This window comes from Microtus oregoni, unplaced genomic scaffold, assembly GCF_018167655.1.
Source record: "Microtus oregoni isolate MIOR12 unplaced genomic scaffold, Mior012 000023F_ref0000262, whole genome shotgun sequence".
Lineage (NCBI taxonomy): Eukaryota > Metazoa > Chordata > Mammalia > Rodentia > Cricetidae > Microtus > Microtus oregoni.
Genome location: NW_024543082.1, coordinates 14,613,404 through 14,630,262, shown reverse-complemented (window position 1 = coordinate 14,630,262; position 16,859 = coordinate 14,613,404).

Sequence of the window (16,859 nt, the reverse complement as noted above, 5' to 3'; positions counted from 1 at the left end):
TTTCAAACAAAAGGGGGAAAAGAAGGGAGAACTCCTTCAACCAATAGTCTTTGAGATGCTGGACCACTCTGGGTGAGGTCTTGGATATTATAAAAACAGGTATAGATATGAGTATAGACTCTCTTGGCTGTTGGATTTAATTCCTCTTACCTGCTCATGCAGAGGACTATTGATCTGTGAATCTACCCCTACTTATACTGCATTCTGAGCTAGTGCTAGACTACTTTACTATGATCCACTACATCTTAGGATTTCTGTTGCTGTGAAGAGATACCATGACTACAGCAACTCTTACAATGGAAAATATGTAATTTCTTAGAGTTTTAGAGGTTTAGTTCATTAACATCATGGCAAGGAGCATGATGACATGCAGGAAGATATGGTGCTGCCTATACCTTGATCAGAAGGCAAAAGGAAGTGGACCAATTCACTGTGTTTGGCTTGAGCACATGAGACCACAAAGCCTGCCTCAACACTGACACACTTCTTCCAACATGACCACACCTTCCCCAACATAGCCACACCTCCTAATGTGATTATGAGATTATGTGGGCAAGTTACATTCAAATGACCACATTCCACTCCCTGACCCCCATAAGCTTGTAGCAATATCATTATGCAAAATGTATTTAGTCCAACTTCAAAATTATCATAGCCTATTACAGTTTCACAAATTTTTAAAGTCCAAAGTTCAATGTCTTTTCAGAGATTCATGTATTCTCATAATTGTAATTCTTTATAAAATAAAAATTTTAAAAAAACATGTACTTCCAACATATAATGACATAGGATATACAATGCATTTTTAAAACATAAGGATGAGAGCATAGTGTGTAAATACTGGTTCAAAAAATACCAAAATTCATCGAGGCAAACTCTAAACTCTGCATCTCCAACTCATTTCAGCTTTGTTGACTGCAGCACACTTCTTTTTCTTGGGCTGTTTCCACATTCTGTCAACAGTTCCTTTCCACATTGGAACCTTAGCTGAGTGGTATCTATCTCTGAGGTCACCACTCCCTTTATTCCACTTCTTTTATCTTTTTTTAAAAGATTTATTTATTTAATATGTATACAATGTTTTGACTGCCTGCAGGCTAGAAGAGGGCATTAGATCTGATTATGTATATTTTTGAGCCCTCCATGTTATGTATGAGAATTCAACTCAGGACTTCTGGAAAAGCAGTTGTAGACAGTACCTGTTGTTTTGTTACACAGATTTCCAGACATGAATAATCACACAGAAACTTTATTAATTATAACATGGCTTGATCAAAGACTTAGGCATATTCCTAGCTATCTCTTGCATCTTAAATTAACCTATTTTTATTAATCTATTTATCAGTATGGGGCTGTGTCTTACTGGTAATGTTCTGGAATCTTTCTCTATTAGCAGCTACATGCGTCTTCAACTGTGCACATTCTATCTCTATATCTCTGTTCAAATTTCCCTCCAGGCTTTACTATGCTAAGCCATTGAACAAAGCACCTTTATTTATTAACCAATAAAAGCAATACATATACTTAAGAACATGCCACATCATCTCCCCTTTTCTGTCTAAATAAAAAGGAATGTACTTTAGCATAGTAAAATTACATATAATAAAACAATTATCAACCAAGAATTACAGTTACAATATTTAGTCTATTTGTATTAGAAAAATTAAAGAAAATAATCTATTATTTCTCATATCTTTGTGAATCTAAAGTTTCATATCTAATTTATCTTTTATCATAACTAAGGAAAATGAAAAATATATTTATCTTCAGCTCCATCATTTCATGTCTAATTTATCTTTTATCATAACTAAGGAAAATGAAAAATATAACTATTTATCTTCAACTCCATCAAAGATCCCAGGAGGATATAGTATTACATAACTAAACAGGAAGTACATCGTAAGCAACTTCCAAAGTGGTAGAAAAGACACAGACATCTCGTTGCCTGGACCATCATCCAAAGTTCTTTCATAATGTTGGTTCATCCATCTTCAGCTTTTAGGCCCATTATATTTGGCAGACTTTTCAGTGAAGCAGGAAATTTGAAGAAATGTTCTGCCTTGTATTGGAAATTTGTCAGTTGCTTTTTTCTGTGTCCTGCAGAATATCTGTCAGTTTCTTCTGTGAAGCAGAAACCCTGAAGGACTATCTCATCTTTTGGCAAGTTCAGCAGTCACTTTTCTGTGGACCCTGAATGTCCAGTTCATACAGCATAACATCAAGCACTCCAGTTTCTTGCCCAAATGGCTAGCCTTGTCACATTAAAGGCAAACTCCATAATGAGGTTCTTCAATGCCCATCAACCACTCTGAAGCAATTGGTGCTGCCAGAAGAATTTCATGGTTGAGAAAAGTTTAAGTTCTTAAAACCTTTTAAATGCCATATTCTATAGGTCATTGATATATTGGAGATCATCTGTCTAACTGAAATATATCTCTGTATATCTAGAAAACCTAACTAACAAGACTAAAAGTTTCATTATTATAAATGACTACTAATCTGTATTTGTTATTATGCATTGCATTTTAAATGAGTTGCTCAAACACAATACCTTAAACAAGAGTAGAATATATATATTTATAATTTTGTTACACATAATATATATATACATATTTATATATATATATATACATACACATACATACAGTATATATACTGGGAATGAACGAGCAGTCTCCGCCTATAGAATAAGAAACCCTGAAAGGTCTTTGTGAACCCTAAAAATACTTTGCACAAATATATATATATATATATGTATAATATATATGCGGTATTTATATTATATATATATATATACAGTAACAAATTTGATTTTAATTTGTAGGAGTAACTAATCAATAACTTATTTGACTTAAGTTCCACTCTACAAGATGGAACCCATACCTAACACTGTTAGGGTTGTAGTAGGAGCCGCAGGCTGCGTTCCTGCTGCCAGCTCCCAGCTGCCTGGCTAGCTTATGCCCCGAAATAACAACACACAAATTGTATTCTTTTAAACACTGCCTGGCCCATTAGCTCTAGCTTCTTACTGGCTAATTCTTACATCTTGTTTACCCATTTCTATTAATGTGTGTAGCACCCCAAGGTGTGCTTACCAGGAAGATTCTAGCCTACGTCCATCCTGGGTCGGAGCTTCCTCGCATCTGCCCTAGAGAGCAGAGCTATTGAGTCTGAGCTCACTTCCTCTTCCTCCCAGCATTCTGTTCTGTTTACTCCACCAACCTATGTTCTAATCTATCAGGGACAAGCAGTTTCTTTATTAGCCAATGACCATTCTCCATCATAGGGTGACCAAAGACCTGGGTCTAGATAGCCCAGGGATGTAGGAGTGAACAAAAATAATACTTTTCTTTTCTATTTTTGATTTTCGAGACAGGATTTCTTCATAGCTTTGGAACCTGTCCTGGAACTAGCTCCTTAGTCCCAGCTGACCTCAACCTCACAGAGATCCTCCTTATTTCTACCTCCCAAGTGCTGGATTAAAGGCAAGGATCACCACCCCCCAGTGACAATAAAATAATGCTTTTTAAGAAAAAACCCTCCTAATCATATTTTGCTATACTCATGCATGGATCAGTGCCTTATTGAGCTGTCTTCAAAGAAGAATCCTCCTGCACTAGATAGGAACAAAATACAGAGATTCACAGCCAGACATTATGCCAAGTGTGAGAGATCTTAGAACACCCAGTCTTAAGTGGAATGTCTTCACCAAATCCCTCCCTCAGAGTTCATGGAATCCCACAGAAAAGGAGGTGGAAAAAAGTGTAAGAGTCAGGGGGACTGAGGAACCCAAGAAAACAAGGCCCTCAAAATCAATTTGAGCAAAGTTCACAGCAACTCACAGAGGCCAAAGCAACAGCCATAGGAGCTGCACAGATCTGCAGTTCCCCCTCTGTGTATATGCAGTGGCTTCCAGCCTAGTGATTTCATGGGATTCTCGACTAAATTAGTGGGTCTCTGACTCTTTGCCTTCCACTGGTCTCTTTTCCTTGTTGGTTTGTCTTGTCCAATTTGATGTGATTGATTTGGTTTTATATTTTATTTTGTGACATTTAAAAATAATAAACACCTATCAACTAGGGTAAAGTTAATAACTGTACAGTTATTTATACCTGCTAAGCAGGAAAAGTCAAGTTTTCCAATAGATGACACTATGTATATCAACCCAGGACAGCCTTATGTTCAAGAGTAATTGATCAACTTAAAATAAATTCCACAGTTTGTTCTCCTGTTTTTTGTTTGATTGTGTGTGTGTGTGTGTGTGTGTGTGTGTGTGTATAAGGTTGTATTTGGTTACAGTTTCGTGTGTTGACTTTCTTCTTTGATTATGGTTTTATTTTGTTTTCCTAGTTTTGAGTATTTTGTTTATTGGGCTTTTGTTTGTTTTTAAGAAAAAACTTAAAATTGCTTGGGTAGAGAGTAGGAAGAAGATATGGAAGGACCTACAAAAAGGGAGAATATGATCAAAATTTGTTTAGATTTAATGATTGTTTAAAATACTTAAATTATACTAAAAAATCAAAAAAGAGAAAAATAAAAGGAAAAAGGGGGGGGGAGAAAGAGCAAAAGTAAAGCATAGAAAGAAAGTCATTTTGATGGTGCAAAATAAAATATAGAGACTGTGAGCCTGGGAACTATAACCCAAATTCTGACAACCACAAAGCAAATGCACAGAGTGAATTTCAATGTGAAAAAAGTAAAAGAAAATCAGATAAAACAATTGTCTTAATGATGAAAATGTTGCATATATACATTTTCCTCAGACAATTTAACTGGCAGAAACAACTTAAGGGATGGGGGGTTTCCTTTGGTTCAGTTTCATGGGAAGGCAGTTGAGGAAGTGGAGCAGCTCAGTCAGCAGAGCTTGGAGCAGGTGGAGGTGGGGCTTTAGATGGCAGCAAACCAGAATGTACAGTGCATGGCCAGAACTAAAGACAGCTACAATGTTAGAGACCTCCCTTCTCTACTAGTTAGGCTGTATTTCTCAGAGGTTCTGCAACCAACTAAATTATACTGGGGGAGGGGACTACATGGTCAAATACATGAGCATCTCATGGTCATTTCACACTGAACCACCACAGACATTATATTAATTCTTGGTAGTAGCAGGTGATTATTTCTTAAGTGCAGTTTCTCAGCCCATTTGTCATCTCTCCAGTAAGATCTGTGTACCAGGACATAGACAAAGGAAGCGTTTATAGAAATCCAGTTTTTGTAGTCTGCTTCCCATAGCTGTAATAGAATAACTGAGGCAATAGGGTTTATAAAGCACCCACCTCTGGTTTCATACATGGTCATGAAAATAGAGAAAAACACAATCATTGCATTGGTGCCCTCTTAGCTGCTGAACAGTCTTCTCCTTCCTTTTCCTCTTGTTTATTTGTATGTGTGTGCTCAGTGTGTGAGTGCATAACTATATGTATGCACACATGTATAAGCTATGGATTAATGTTGTGTGTCTTTCTCCGTTAGATTTCAACTTATTTTTTGACACCAGGATTTATAGTAAGCCTCCCTCCCCAGAATGGACTGAACTACCTGGCTACAAGATCTAGTGCTAGGACTGTCTCTGCCCTGACTCCTGGACTGGCTCTGAAGATACACATATGCGTTACAGATTCTACCTTTCATTTGGGCACTAGATGTCTGAACAGAAGTCCTCATTCTTCTACTGTGGATACTTCTGAACTTCTCAGTCTTTCTAGGCTTCCTATGTTCTGATGTCATTACCTATGGGTCCTCATATGTTACATGGCATTAACTCAAAGAAAAAATGACATGTTTCACAGATAAAAAGCATAAAGGGGGTGAATCTGTCTTACAATAACCTTCACTGGTGATATTAACCAAGTCCTTTATGGATTAAACCACTCCTCAAAATAGCAACAAGAGCAAGGTGTCTCTTGAAGATTCTACCCCCAAGCATGGTCACAAGGTCCATCCGGATTCCAGATGTATATGCATAGAGATAAACTATATTTAAAGTGTGTCACTTACTGCAGTTGTATTTTAGTTCCACCGTCTGTTTACCCTCTCTGCTTAATTCTGTGACTTCACAGGTGTACTTTCCCGCTTTTGCCTCATTCTTATCCAGCGTCAAAGAAGCATCTCCTTTTAAAAAGGCTGAAGTAGAAATCCGTCCACTTTGAAATGCAGGAATTTTATTGTACTTGTTTTCATATCCATTAAATGAGAAAATTAATGTTTTTCCAAAGAACCACGTCAAGTACAAGTCTTCGAGGCCCTCTGGCTCCATATTTGCAGCAAGGCATGGAATGACAACATCCTTTTCACAATCTCTGACTGTTACAGATTCAATATTTTTAAATAAGATCTGAGCTGAACCTGGGAAGGAGTAATACAAAAAAATTGATATAATTCATCAATTCTGTAGTGCTAAATCTTAGGTCTATTAGAAACACTCAAGTAACCGTGCTTTAATTATTAACGGAAGAAAACAACATAACAATGGTAGACACCAGTAAGATGAAAAACAGGATCAAGTTCCTGAGAAGTAGCTTCCATGGTAGGTAGAAAAATAAATTACTTCTTCCTCCAGTAAATCACTAGCTACTCAAAAGACTCCAAAAGAAGAAACAAAAGCAGTAGCTGCTAATGGGTTCTTCTTAATGGCATGAGCCATTCCTGACTGCTCTACCATATACAAGGCTCACCATTTGACTCAAATGACAGGGATGTGGAGAAACCTGTTGTCTTTCATGTCATTCATTTTCCAAGACTTTCAGATAAATAGTTTGCTGATCTTTCCCCCACCACACAAAAAAGTGCTAATGAATATAAGACATCAATTTTACTAATCCCTAGTAATTCCTTCTTCTATATATACTAAACATGCAATCAAGGGCATAAGATGCTCCTATAGGAGGATAATCACTGATATATGCCCATCAAGTTGAAGATTTGTGCCCATGAGCTGAATATAAGATCTACAGTGGAATACATTCTGGACTGTGTTCAAGAAAACAGAAGCACAAGTCCCCTGCTAGGCACATTCTGGTGTTCATTGTTAAGCAATACTTGTGATATGATTGGCATAAATGATTTGACATTTTCCCCCATTGGTCAAAATTTTTCTTCCACTGTGTTGCTGACCAACCAGTTTTTGGCTGTGTTTTGGTTATCCCTTACTGCCAAACTGAGCCTGGTCTTGTTTGCTTTGGCCTCACATTATGGGAACAGGATGGGTGCCAATAGCTTGGGCAAGGCCCCATTTGAGCAAAAAGAGGCAGGAAGAAAAGCTTTGTCTGAGCAGGTCTGTGGTATAAATTTTTTACTGTTCTCACAGGCAGTATCCACTTCATAGCTCTGAGCTAACATTCTTTAAAAAGGGTCAGTTGGCTTTATAAAGATTAGATAGACAACAGGAAACACTTTGAAGATCATAGTATAAAATATAATCTGCAACAGTACCAAAAATGCAGACTGGTGATCACTAGGCTACAAACCTAACCTTGAAAGCACTTGACTTTATGCGGCATAAATTCCAGATACACATTGTGAGGCTTCTTGGTGCTGTGGGGTTTTGTTTTCATTTTCCATTAATTTTCAATTTTTGTTTCAGGAGCAGCTAACAGTTACCCAAATGTTGCTTTGATTGCTGATTAGCACTCTGGAGCTCTTGGGCAACCTGGATCAAATTGTACAATCTAGGGAAGCTTGTTGGGCTATGGTGGGTTAGCTATGGAGTCATTTATATATCAAATGATTAGGGATACACTTCTGACGATTATGTGAAGTTGATAATCATTATGAAAGAGTGAAGAACCTAATGTGAAGAGCCTATACTGTGCAATTTACTGCTCTGACTCCAATTTCTTTGATTGAATTATCCAGTGTAAGAGGAGCCAACAAATGTTTAGACTGATTCCAGAAATATAACAAACTGCACTGGACCTTTATGCATTAATTTATTTTACTAATTGTGTCATTATGCTGCCTAAGTATGTGATCAGTTGATACACGCCTCCAAATAAAAACAATCCATTGTGAAGTAACAGATGATTTCATATATGATGTCATACACATTTGTAGTTTCCTGTAAGGAGATATGACCAATAACATGGCCCCTTTTTTATCATTAGACTATTTATTAGATTCTTAGAGATCACCAATTATTTATAAAACAGCGTTTTATGTTTGTGAGCTATTAAGTCTCACATAGAAATCTTAATTTAACTGCAAATTATTCTTTTATTTTATATTCATAGACTTTAGGTATAGTTTCTGTGAAATGGAGAATCTGAATTTGTGCATCTCACTGCCTGACCCTGTACAAAAGTCAAAGTCTATCATTGCAATTACAAGTAGATCAGTCATTACATTGATAATATTAATTAATAATAACTGATATATTTATGAAGTTATATAGTCATGACTTTATAAGCTAATGTAAGTTATTTGGTTAGATGTGGGTTTCCTTACACTTTTTATAAATGAGAGATTATGGTGAGAAACCAAGATCTGATCTTGACAATGTTTCTCCCTTCCATGATTCAAAAATATGAAGGTAAGTAATTATTTTTCAAGAATATAGAAGCATATAGAGCAGCAGATCATGGAATACCCATCTTCATTAAGAAATATGCAAGCAACCCTTACCCCAAAGGCTTCAGGAACATTGCAGAAGATGGGGTGGGGATAGTTAGAGCTGTGAAATAGCTCCAAACAGAGTCTTTCATATATGACAGAGAGTGAAAGTCAACAATTCTCAAGAGCATGGGCAACTAAATAAGACCAACACAACAACAGCATAACTTGCCACTCAAAGGTGGAAGGGGGAAATCTCAGAAGGCCCCAACCCTGGATGAGGATCTACAGGTAAGTAGATACAAGAGAGGAGGGAAGGATGCTCTTCTCCAGGAACAAGCTTACTGATAGACTATCCAACATCCAGAGTCCTAACTGACCATGTGACATACGCATATGAGAAACACTAGTGAACCCAGCAGGATGTACTTCAAACAGGGTCAAGATGAAGTCGGAATTTGTAAAACGGCCTTCATGCAATCAAGGGCAAATGTGAATTTCAATTACTTAGCAAACACTCAAACACTATGAAGCTCATTTACTTTTTATGGATTTAAAACTTTAAGTTACATGAAAAGGTTATTGAGAAACGATTATTCCATACATTTACCTAATTTACTTATTTTAACAACTATTCCAAGATTGTCATTTTTAATTTTATTGTAAGATAAAGATGGCCTTCACATTCTTTGTTTTCAAAAAAACTTAAAAGACAAATAGATGTGTCTGGAATGGAGAAACCTGCAGACATTGTTGTTCTCTCTCAACTCAAGGAAACTTGCAATCTTATGATCTTCAGGATCCAACAGACATAACTAAAAGTACTTGAGTTCCCCTTAATGCTAGCAATATCAGTTATATGTTTGCTTTAACTGAATTAAAAGTATATCAACAATTCTTAAACCCTAAATCCCATGAATTGAAAAAGTAATTTGGATAAATTATTAAACTCTGTGATCAGATACTTGATTTCAGTGATAATCTTTTATTTTCTTTAGGTTCTTAGAGTTCTTTCACGCCTTTTGGTTATATATATATCATACAGAGAATATAAAGACATACAAATGAATAGCAAAACCCAGTTTTCACTTAAAAATGCACTCTTAACTTAAATATCACAGTGGAAAACGTATGAAGACATAAAACAAGCCACTGCCATATAAGAACTTCTATAAGAGCCTGACCCACAACTTTGGCAGCACAGCCAGACCATGGTTTAGGGATGCTTGTGTGTGTACATAAACTCAAGAGAGGCACCCCACTTGATTTAAGAGGTGTGCTGGCATCACCTGACTTCCCAATAGGCCTCACTTCTGAAAAGTTTGACCACCTCTTACCATTATCACAAGGACATTCTTCCAACACAGAAACCCTTGGAAGACTAACCACATCCAAACCACAGCAGGAGGCAAAACCCAAGAGGAGGCAAAAAACCCCAAATCTCAGTGCTCCATGTGTGTTTTGACTCAAGGTAATGTATTAATATTTAATGATAATGTATACAACTTACACTGCCCCTTCCAAGTCAACTAGGAAGGTTTCAGCGAACAATTTGTGTGTTATTAAAAGTGGCTATTGGGGTGGTGAAGTCACAAGATGTTTTCTAGGTGACGTTTACTGTTAAGTCATTGTCACAAAATAAAAGTTACCAAATGTAACAAGTATGACAGTAATAAAGATATTTTACGAGATGATTTTTGCCTCCCCCATATTGGATATCAGATTCTTAATACAAAGGTCCCCAAGAAACTGAAATTACCCCCTCACCCAAAAAAATCTCTCCTACTTGGGGGGAGAAAAGGCTGAAGTGTCTGGCCACCTTGCAGGAGTAGCTCCAGAGCTGACATGACAGATGATGGGCTGGAACACACCTCGACTTTGACAGGGATTATTTAGTTATGCATACTCCTTGCCCTGTACATAAACCAGACCCTCCTGTCAGGATCAGCAAGATAGACTGGGGAGAAGGATTATACGAAATCAGTTTTTATCCCTTTTCCTAATGTACTCACACAGGAAAAATATTTCTCTGCTTTTCAATTGCTCTCTAGTAAAAGTGGCTTCCTGACTGAGGTTTGGCAAGCCTACCTTAAACTTTCTTATCCCCAATGCTGACGCTGTAGTGGATAGAGCAAAGTCCCTTTTTGAGGGACTTCACTAAATTCTGCACTCACTTCTTCACAAGAATCAAGGACCTTTCCAAAAACTCTTGTTCTTCAACCTCTAAAGCCATGTGAAGGTCCTGGGAGGGGTTCTTTGCACTTCCATCCTTTGCACCCTGTATGCCCAGTGTCACCCCCTCCCCCTGGCCAGTTCAGGTTTGCAGATGTGCGGTTACCCCTGGAGTGGGGTGTGGACAGCATAAGGAGCTCTATCCCTTATCTTATCTCGGTAAAGGAAGCGGCAGAGTGCAAACAATCCAGGTTGAGACCTCTGAGGTCTGCACTCCGGGCAAAAACTACCATCTGAGGCTGACAGAGAGCAGCCCACGACCCTCAACTGTGAGATCAGAGCCACTCACCGCTGCATAGAGAACTTAATAGCAGTGCGGTCACCAAGGTCCACATCCCGGCCTGCCATATGGAGGTGGTTACTAGCAGAACCGGGAGGACAAAGAAAGACAGAGCATGCGCACTCTGTGGGCATCAACTGTAAGCATCTCGCGGACTCCTCTTTAACAACCTTTAGGTCTCCAGTCCATTCTCTGTCTTCCATCTTATTTAGTTGGTTAATGATTTCATTCTCTGCTCCGGGAAAAGCAATCAAATAGTCCACGCATGTGGACTGGTTTAGAACGGGATGCAGAGAGAAACAGGTTCTGTGGCCGACAGCCCTTAGCAGTGAGTTAAAGATCCAGGAGCCTCTTGCAACAGTGTTTCAGGAGCCTGGTGCAGACCTCCATGCTGTGTTTGAGTGCAGGTGTTTGGAAAGTGGGCTGTAAAATGTGGCTCCAAGCCAGAGTGTGGCTGTGTCACCAAAGCCAGATCCTTCATCTTGAACAAAGCTTACTACAGCCACTTTTAACTTTCTTAGTGAGCAATGAACTTGCCAAAAACCCAGTTCCCAGTAGCTCCTCTGAGGAGTGCACATCCTCTGGACCAGCTCCCCTCCTCCACTCCCTAATGTTGGTTTTCTCACATCTGCTTCAGAAGTTTCATTTTTTCACAGTAACATGCCATACTAGTGACCTTGGATATATCTTCACAAACACCCATTGCAGTAATACCATCCAGAAACAGAGTCATCATTTTCTGTTTATCCCTGTCTCAGTGTTTTGTGTCCTGCGTTTGGTTTTTAAAATATTTGAATCTCTCCTCTATGGGATTATCATTGTGTAAAACAAGAAGGGGCACAATATCATTTCTTCAAGATCTTTCACAGAACTGGGCAAACAGAAGGTGAGGTAGATAATTCCTTTGCTGTTGTGCTGAGAAAATAGCCTGACAAAAGCCCCTTAAAGAAGGATTTATTTGCCGGGAACGGGGGCTCAGGTATTTAATCCCAACACTCGGATGACAGGCAGGCAGATCTATGTGAGTTCCAGGCCAGCCTGGTCTGCAGAGTGAGTTCCAGGACAGACAGGACTGTTACACAGAGAAACCCTGTCTCAACAAATGAAAAATAAAATAAAATATAATATGGGGGTTATCTTAGTGCAAGGGACAGTCATGATTGAAAGGGGGCCATAGCAACAGGAGCTGTTCCAGAGTTTAGAAGCAAAATGATCAAAGTCAACTCACTTTCTTTTTCTACAGTCCAGGATCTTACTTCATGAAACTGTTACCCACTGTGGGTGGGTTTCCCTACCTTAACCAACCTAATCAAGACAACCACTCCCACCACAAGGCATACCCAGAAGTCTATCTCTCAGGAGACCCCAGACATCATCAAGGTGACTACTGAGATTAATAAGTCTGGATGTGATCAGAGGATAGTATTGCTTTCTAAGATTTGGATTGTGTCTAGCAGCCACCTCACGGAAGAAACAGTTAATTGTCATGGTGGTAATGTGCCATGGGCCAAGCCAGAGTAGCAACGAGTTGCAATTGAAGTTTCAGGTGTCAGCCCAGCATAAGGGCATCCTCTGATGGGTCGATCTCGTTTAGGCAAGGCCATGGGACTGGAGACCCTGGGATGTCTTTTGCTTCTGCTGTGCCTTTATATGTTTGCTGCGCCTCCCTTTCTCTGTTGTCTAGCATGGTGTGAGATCTCCACTACCTGTAATACAGCGTGTTTTTCTCTTGGAAACATTCCATTCTACTGGGCATTTTTACCTGTGGATTGTCAAGAAGACGATCCCCCCCAGGTTGTTTTGTCTAATTTGAAAATAATGATAGCCTATACAGAGTTTTGATGAGTGAAAATAAATACAAAATATGTTTGACAGCCAGGATCTGTGAGTCTCATCTAAGGAGTTACATGAATTGTAGCTCAAGTTAATGACTAACAACTGAGTTCCAATAGCCCATCTAGTGTAAATTCTTTTAACCTTAATGTTGGGAGATGTGTTCACAGGCCTTGAAATACATCACATCTGAAACAAAGTTTTGAAAATAACAAAGTTAGACTAAGATGTTTTTGTTAAATAACTTTGAGGTGAAAAACCCAAGAAGAAAAGCTAAAGTTTTAGGAAGGCACATAGCTGAATGCAGAGCTCTTTAAGGTCAAGGAACAAGAAAGAAGTCCCCCCCCCCCGCCCGCCGCCCTTCAGTTGTTACTGGCTGGCGTACTCTCCTGGCTAGGTTTGCTTGATGATTAATTCCTTATACCTGTTTATATCCTCATTCTTCTGATATAAAAATTTATTAATGAATGGATAGGTACCCTAAAGATTTAAAGTAGAGCTGAGTGATTATTTTTCATATATAAAAGTTTAGGTTTGTGATTTCTTTAAGATTCCTTGTGAGATTACCTTTCAAGATAAGTGATAAAGTAATTGACCCTTTCTTTGTAACTGCAAAATTCAACCTGTCAGTAAAAAACCTGACAAAAAGACCTCACTTGCCACATGGTTCATCTATAACAAGTTGCGTGGATGTATGTGAATGTATGTGGGATCATGAGATAATGTGTTTTATATCTGTAATACTTAAAATGTTGAATCATATGAGGTAGATGAAAAACATGTTTTTACCTGTAATTATTCACTTGAGAAATGGAATGCAACTGTTTTGACTCTTGTACTGCCTAGAAGATTCTGTTGGAGTATAAAAGCTGTAAAACAATATGAGAAGAAGGAGAGAATAAGGAGAATGAAGAAGATTTAGAATAAAGAATGAAAATGTCAGGAGAGTTTGTGAGTGATTTTTTTTCTAGCCCCTCTCAAATAGAAAGGTTTAGCCTCGCCGACACCGTGGATTCCTGCCAAAGCCATGTGTGACTGGAGGCTGGTCTGCCAGACAACAGTTGTAATGACTTGGATGGCAGCCTTGACAAGGCTATCAAACTACTGATGGAGTCCCCCCACCTGCTGCCATGGTGGATGCAAAAGACACCTCAGCACTAGATTTTGAGCTTTGGACACAGGGATCAGAGAGCAGCTGGTTGCCTAAGTCTGTCAATGGTCAGGGAAGCAGCCACCTCCCTAAAACTGAAGTGACTGGAAAGGACAGTGCACAGCATGCAGTGTTGGAGAGCCTGTGATCCTGGATTGTGCTGGGAGCTACAGGGGCGGGGCGGTGTGATTAATGTCTTTCTGTGCAAAAAAAAAAAAAAATGGAATGGGCTTAAGTCAAGCATCTGAAAGGCCATCTGGGTTATCAGCTCTCTTCTTTCAGGGACTTCTAGTTTCATCCCAGCTTCTGTTGGGTCCTGGCAGCTTTAGCTTTTCCTGACTGGGCTGCACTGTTCCAGTCTCTATTCCTGTCTGAAAATGCTTCCCATCAGTCTCCAAACACTCTCTCCATCATATCTCCAGTCACTGGAGTTAGGCCCCACCCTAAATATATCAACTCACAGCCACGAACCATATACATCTTTCAAGGCTCTATTTCTAAATAACAATTACATTCTAAGGGTCTAGGTAGGCATCACTTTTTGGGGATTCCCTTCAACTCAAGATCACCTGCAATGCATCTTACTTCTGGACAGAAACTTCATGACTGAGCATTCAGTGTTCCTATTTCTCTTTCCCTCTACCATGGTAACCAGCCAAACCTTGAGAAACCCTCAGTCTGTGTCCTGAAATGAAGGTGAAGCAAAGTTAAAATTCCAGCTGACATGCAAAAGAAATATGATTGGTTGCTGCTTTCTGTAGTGGTCTCAGTCTATTGGAAGCAGATGATCGCTTGACAAGGAGTGAATACTGCATTTGTCTGTGAGTACTAAGGACAGATAATGGTGAATTGTTGGTGACTATGCTGTGGAACCCAGTTACAATGAATACATCTGCATAACACTTCCACACCTAAGATTCAAAAAATTTTGCAAAAGAGGAGTCAGAAAGATTTTAAGTGCCAGTGGAACTTTGCTGTGAGATTGTGTCTCCTAGTAATATCAGAAGCTCTACCTGTGTAGTTTCACCACTATGACTGTACAAACATGAGTTGACCAAGGAAAACATCAAAAACAAGCAAGAAGCCTCAATCCTACACATTGCACTGCAGAAAACTGAATAAAGCTGGGAATGGGAGGGGTAGTGCTCCCCAGAGGAGGTGACTCCAAGGGGTTGTTCAGTGTTCAATGATCAGCCCTGAAATCATACATACAAACAACATTATATGGACTTAATAGGTTATATTTACACATGCACATGTGTGTGTTCACACGTGTGTGCACTACACCAGTTAATGGAAAAGAGGCCATGAATTCAAGGCAGGGAGGGAATATTGAAGAATTTGCAGAGAGGAAAGGTAAGTAAGAAATATTGCAATTAAAATATATTCTCAAAATTATCAGAAAAGATCCCCCCAAAAGGAAAAAAATACAAGAATAGAAATAAGCATGTCATCTTTCCTGATACTATGAGGAGTAGTCAACCATAGTCTTGCCTTTCATAGAGAGTCCCTGGCTGCATGCAGCTCCCTCCCTCTACCTTCTCACTCATGGACATCTTCCAATGATTCAAAACCACTCTTCACTGTCAAGTCTCCCCTCAGTCATAACCCCTGGCAACTTTTCAGTTCACTATAGCTCCCCTTCAGGGCTTAGGTACAGAAAGAATCTGATCCTTTTAACTGCTTTTTGTACCCTTAGAGGGTCGTGCACTCCAGGATAAGTAGCACAATTGTTCTTTGAAATTCTTTGCAGAGTAGCTATTTGCAATTGCAACTTATACTGCTATAATTTTATGAGAAGGTCTTTTGTATTCTGAGGTACTGAACTTTTTTCTGGACCCCACAGACAAGTTAGTAATCTACCTTGGGCTCATTTAAGACAGTATACTTAACCAAATATCCTACTGTGTACTCTGACAAGTTAGTAATCTACCTTGGACTCATTTAAGACAGTATACATAGCCAAATATCCTACTGTGTACTCAGACAAGTTAGTAATCTACCTTGGACTCATTTAAGGCAGTATACTTAGCCAAATATCCTACTGTGTACTCAGACAAGTTAGTAATCTACCTTGGACTCATTTAAGACAGTATACTTAGCCAAATATCCTACTGTGTACTCAGCCTGTTTATACCTTTAAGACAATAAAATCAACTTCCCTCCCCATCGATTTCCCATGCAATCAGATTTTACAGCTTAAGCCCTTGCATATCTTTAATCATAAAGTATGTTTCCACTTTCATGCCCCTTACCCAGAATACTGTGTCTGTGTGTGTTGTAGTAATCTGCTGAAAGCAACCAACAGTTTGGGAACAACCATATACAACAAATATCCATCATAAGTATTGGAAACAATATACAGATATATAGATACAGCTTGATAGTGTCTATTTGCTTTTCTGGAACAGTTGGGGTCAGGCAAGCAACTTTGTTCTCTGTAAAACTATGCTAAAGATTTCTATAAAAATCCCTCATTCTTTCCCCATACCACACTTTCTGCATGGTTCAATAAGTACACAGCAAAGCCCTTTGTTAGGGACAGCAATCAGACAGACAACAGGGACAGGCAGGCACAGACATGGATAGGATCCAAAACCACAAAGTATAGACAGACAGAAGATTCAGAAAGAGAAGTGGAGAACTCAAATTTGGATTTTCTCTTGGTCAAACTGCTCCCAGAGGAAGTGTTTCACTTTCATTCCTTAATTTGAACCTTCATTGTGAGGCCTCTGAGGTCATCTGTAGTGCATCACCTGACACTTGAATAGATAGTCATGTTTCATCTGTGTTCTCAACAGCAATAACCATTTCAGC